We start from the raw sequence: 6146 nt of genomic DNA, 5'->3' as shown, positions 1-6146 counted from the left end.
AATCATCAGGAAAATGCAAACTAAAATCACAATAAACTATCACCACATACTGTTAGGATGGCTATTATTAAAAAAAAAAAAAAAAAAAAGACAAGTGTTGGAGAGAATGTGGGGAAACTGGAAGCCTTATACACTGTTGGTGGGAATGCAACGGTACAGCCATTATGGAAAACGGCGTGCAGGTTCCTCAAAAAAAATTAAAAATAGAACTACCATATGATACAGCAATCCCACTTCTGGATATTTTTCCAAAATAACTGAAGTTGGGATTTCAAAGAGATATAAGATATGTTCAATGCACCGCTATTCACAACAGCCAAGATGTGGAAACAACCTAATGGGTTAATGAACTTTAAAAAGGTGATATAGGGACTTTCCTGGTGGCCCAGTGGTTAAGACTCTGCGCTTCCAGCGCAGGGCTGGTCGGGAAACTAGGATCCCACATGCTGTGCAGCATGGCCAAAATAATTAATATAAATAAATTAAAAGGTGATAGATATATATATATATATATACACAATGGGGTATTATTCAAACTTAAAAAAGAAGGAAACCCTATAATATGCAACAATATAGATGAACCTTGAAGACATTATGCGAGGTGAAATAAGCCAGTCACAGAAGCACAAATAGCACAATTCCACCCACATGAGGTATCAAGATCGTCAAACTCATAGAATAGAATGGTGGTTACCAGGGACTAGGGGGGAAGGTTAAAGAGGACCAGGCTAATCGACGGGTATAAAATTTCAGTTTTGTATGCAAGATGAATAAGTTATAAAGATCTGCTGTACAACATTGTGCATAGATATTATTATTGTATTGTACACTTAAAAAATCTGTTAAGAGGGTACATCTCATTTTAAGTGTTCTTACCATTATAATTTTTAAAAAGTTTTTTAAAGAAAAGAAATAGTCATAATTGGGATATATTTTAAACCTTGGGTTAGAATCACATGAATGTTTACCCTAAAGCAGTATTTTTCATATTGCAATTTGTAATACACTGGTCATGAAATCAATTTAATAGACCAAGGTCAGCATTTTGAACTAAATAAAATAGAAACTATCAGAATGTAGTAAGGGTATTATTTCATGAAACTTTTGTTTCAGATATCTATGTACTTATTGTATAACTGGGTTCTAATATAAAATATGTCTCCAATTATGAGTCACAGTCCAAAAAAATTTGTGAAACTTTCCGTAGGAAGTTGAGAGTACTTATCTTCCCTAAAATTTTTTTCAAAGTTCCACATTAGGTTCAAATGAAACAAGCTACAACAAGTTCAAATACATACCTAATATAATCTCATTGATCTGCCAAAAAAAATACATCATTTGGTCTTTTTAAAAAGAAAGAAAGAAAGAACAGCACAGGCAATATTCAAGCATCACTGGAATGCCAAGCACAAATTATGTTATTTCTACTAACATGGAGATATACAGATTACTAAAGGAATATAATGCCAATTTTCTTTAACCACTAAACCATTCTAACCATTCAACTACTCCTAATTTTAGGGATGAAACACCACCAATGCACATTCATAATGGCACTGCTTTCAGAATTTTCAGGAAAAAATCTTACTCTCCCAAATAAGAAAATATGCTTACTTCTCCTTGAAGAATTCAGAGGTTATATACTACAGCTCTGAAAGATTCTTTCATAAAATTTCCTGCCTTAAGCAATAACCTTTTATTAAATAACTGAGATAAAATAAAACATTATCTACCAATTTCGTCAAGTCTTTAGGTTCAATTAGCTGAGTCTCTCAACAGCAACACTATTGCCATTTTGGGTGGGTAATTCTTTGTTTTGGACTGTTATCTTGATCCCTGCCCACCAAATGGGAGTGGCATATCTCCTCCCTCCCCTAACAGTCACTGTAACAACCAAAAACGCCTCCATACTTTTTTTTTTTTTTTTTTTTAACATGGTGTCTGTGGGCTGAGTCCGCAACCAGTTCGGGGCGGCAGATTGCTTTTTTTTTTTTTTTTAATTTATTTATTTTTGGCTGTGTTGGGTCTTCGTTTCTGTGCGAGGGCTTTCTCTAGTTGCGGCAAGCGGGGGCCACTCTTCATCGCGGTGCGCGGGCCTCTCACTATCGCGGCCTCTCTTGTTGCGGAGCACAGGCTCCAGACGTGCAGGCTCAGTAGTTGTGGCTCACGGGCCTAGTTGCTCCGCGGCATGTGGGATCTTCCCAGACCAGGGCTCGAACCCGTGTCCCCTGCACTGGCAGGCAGATTCTCAACCACTGCACCACCAGGGAAGCCCCATACTTTTCCAAATACCCTCTGGAGATATGGTACCTCTCCGATTGAGAACCACTGAAAAATGTAGATGATTCTCCTTAGTTCAACTGATTGCCACATAATAAATTGTGGCCTCCAACTCAGGGCAGAAATGTCAGGCAGCTATCAGTTCCTGGAATTTAACCGTTTCCAAGGAAGCATTAAGATCATGCAGTCTGAAGTAGAAAGAATATTTACCACCTTTTTCCTAGCACTAGGCAGTTCCTGGCTGCTATTTTCGAAGCGGGATACAGCAAATGTAGACATTTAAGGGGGAAAAAAAAAAAAAGGTTAACATATGGATTCTAAGTTAAAAGTGAATCTACATTTCCCCCAAGTTTCATGAAGAAAGGATGGGACAGAGGGAATTACAGAAAAAATGTCTATGATTATTTCCTTGAACAAAGTCTCCAGGTACATTTACATGTTTATATATACATGTGCAGTGCACAAACTTAAGGGAAAAGTCAATGAGTAATATGTAACAAGTCTTACCAGATTGAGAAGACTATATAACACTTACTAAACACATGTGACCAGAAACAGTGCCAAATGCTTATTTAACACCTGCAGCAAGCTTATAAGAGGAGAAACTGAGGGACTTCCCTGGTGGCGCAGTGGTTAAGAACCCACCTGCCAATGCAGGGGACACAGGTCGGAGTCCTGGTCTGGGAAGATCCCACATGCTGTGGAGCAACTAAGCCCGTGCGCCACAACTACTGAGCCTGAGCTCTAGAACCCGCGTGCCACAACTGCTGAGCCTGCGTGCCACACTACTGAAGCCCATGCGCCTAGAGCCCATGCTCCACGACAAGAGAAGCCACTGCAATGAGAAGCCCATGCACCGCAACGAAGAGTAGTCCCTGCTCACTGCAACTAGAGAAAGCCTGCACGCAGCAACGAACACCCAACGCAGCCAAAAATAACATAACATAAAATAAATAAGTTTGTAAAAAAAAAAGAGATCATCTAGTGACTAAGTGGCTGAGCCAGGAGTCACACCCAGATCAACTCCAGAGCCCTCACCAAGAGTTATATTGTTTCAAGGCACAAATAAGAACACAGGAGGAGGGGACTTTAAGAGCAGGAAAGAACTTATCTGAAAACTATGAAAAATGTTAATACACTAAAGTTAACTATGAAAAGGTTATCAGCAAAAATTCCTGTGACCCAAGAAAAATTCGATTTTCATCCCAAGGCTCTTAAGCAATCATATTTAAACTCTGCACTTAAAAGTTCACATTACAAAGAACTCAAATTAAATGAACTCTGAACTCCATTTTGTACGTGCTGCCTTGCACATAATACTCAATTTTTAAACTGTTAGCCTGTTTAATTGTTCCTTAAGAGGCATTTCTATTTTAACAACCACATGGTACTTCATTACTTCAAGAGATATCAAAAGGGGCTTCCCTGGAGGCGCAGTGGTTAAGAATCTGCCTGACAATGCAGGGGACATGGGTTTGAGCCCTGGTCCGGGAAGATCCCACGTGCCGCAGAGCAACTAAGCCCGTGAGCCACAACTACTGAGCCTGCGCTCTAGAGCCCACGAGCCACAGCTACTGAAGCCCATGCGCCTAGACCCCGTGCTCTGCAACAAGAAAGCCACCGCAATGAGAATACCGCTCACCGCAACGAAGAGTAGTTGCTCACAGCAACTAGAGAAAGCCCATGTGCAGCAACGAAGACCCAATGCAGCCAAAAATTTATAAATAAATAAATTTAATAAAAAGAAAAAGATACCAAAAGGAAATAATTATTATTACCCTAACTGATTATATTTTACAAAGGGGAAAAGGCAACTTTACAATGGATAAATATGGCACATAGAAACTTAACCAAACGTGAGATTTAACATCACTGATACTGAAACTAACATCATGAGCCTCCTGATGTGAAGCACTAAGACAAAACATCCTGCACACAATATTTACCCTGAAGTTATTCAAGAGGAAACAGATAAATTCAAACTGAGGGATATTCTGCAAAATAACTGGTTTCCCAAAATGTCAATGTCATGAAAGACACCGCTCCCTTCCTAAAAGAGGGCTAAGGAACTATTTTAGGGCAAAAGACATGACACCGAAATGCAATGTATTTCCTGACTGAATTCTGGATTTCAAAGTTTTTAAAGTAAGCTATAAAGGACATTATTAGAACAACTAAGGAAATATGTACAATGTGGACTACATGTTAGATAATGATAATATGTCAATACTGTCATTCCTGAGTGTGACAACTGTACCGTGGTTATATGAGAGAAATGTCCTTATTCTTTAGAAATGAATGCTGAAATATTTAGTAGTAAAATAACCCTTAAATGCTTCAACAATATATATATGTGTGCATGCGTGTAGAGAGAAAGAGAGAGAACACAAAACTGTGGCAAAACATTCACAATTGGTGAATATGTACTATTCTTGACGATCACTGTACTACTCTTACCAAAATAAAAGGTTGAGGTGGAAAATAATTCAAGACACAAAGCTCAGGCTTCCCTGGTGGCACAGTGGTTAAGAATCCGCCTGCCAATGCAGGGGACACGGGTTCGAGCCCTGGTCTGGGAAGATCCCACATGCCGCGGAGCAACTAGGCCTGTAAGCCACAACTACTGAGCCTGCGCGTCTGGAGCCTGTGCTCCGCAACAAGAGAGGCTGCGACAATGAAAGGCCGGCACACCGCGATGAAGAGTGGCCCCCGCTTGCCGCAACTAGAGAAAGCCCTCGCACAGAAACGAAGACCCAACACAGCCAAAATAAATAAATTAATTAATTTAAAAAATAAAAAAGTTTAAAAAAGACACAAAGCTCAGGAATCTTAATGTAAACATTACCTAAAGAATTAAGACAGAATAACAGAACCATTCTCTATGGAAGAAGAAAGGAAAGAGAAATGAATCAAGAAGCAGAAGTCAGGGAGTAAGACAGGAATTCAGGCCACTGTGACTCAAACCCCTATCTTCCTTTCTTTATAAACCCCGAGCACAAACATAGTATTGGCAGGAACCTTAACACAACCATTTCTAAAGTAAAGGCCCAGCGTGCAGAAACAGTGAGTGTTCACTCACCCACCAATATTTACTAAATATATGTGTGTCAGACTCCATGGCAGCAACACACAAAAATAAGAGCACAGATTTTGGAATCAGAGTGCACAGGTTTGAATCCCAGCTCTACCAAATCCCAGCTCCACTATTTGCTATTTGTGTAACTTTTAGCAAATTACTCAATCTCTTAGTGCTTTGATATCCTCATTTTTAAAGGGAAGATAATAACAGTACTACTTCAAAGGGCCGTTTTGAAGATTAAGTGACAAAATATATGTAAAATGCTAGAGTACTGCCTGGCATATATTAAACAACCCAGTAGATACTAGCTACTTTTTTTTGTTTTTATTAGGCACTGGAGACACAAAGTCAAAGAAGATATGGTTCCTTCCCGCAGAGATTTGCGGTCTACCTGGGGAAACAAACAGAAGAATCAATGTCCAAGGACATGTAAATCACTGAAGTTGGAACACACCCTCACACCATACACAAAAATAAACTCAAAATGGCTTAAAAACTTAAATATAAGACATGACATCATAAAACCCCTAGAAGAGAACATAGGCAAAACATTCTCTGATATAAACCTTACTAATGTTTTCTTAGGTCAGTCTCCCAAGGCAATAGAAATAAAAGCAGAAATAAACAAATGGGACCTAATCAAACTTACAAGCTTTTGCACAGCAAAGTAAACCATAAATAAAATGAAAAGACGACCTACGGACTGGGAGAAAATATTTTCAAATGATGCTACCAACCAGGGCTTAATTTCCAAAATATACAAACAGCTCATACAACTCAATAACAA

The sequence above is a fragment of the Balaenoptera acutorostrata genome, chromosome 11 (assembly GCF_949987535.1).
Source record: "Balaenoptera acutorostrata chromosome 11, mBalAcu1.1, whole genome shotgun sequence".
Taxonomy (NCBI): Eukaryota; Metazoa; Chordata; class Mammalia; order Artiodactyla; family Balaenopteridae; genus Balaenoptera; species Balaenoptera acutorostrata.
Note: the sequence above shows the minus strand (reverse complement) of the source record.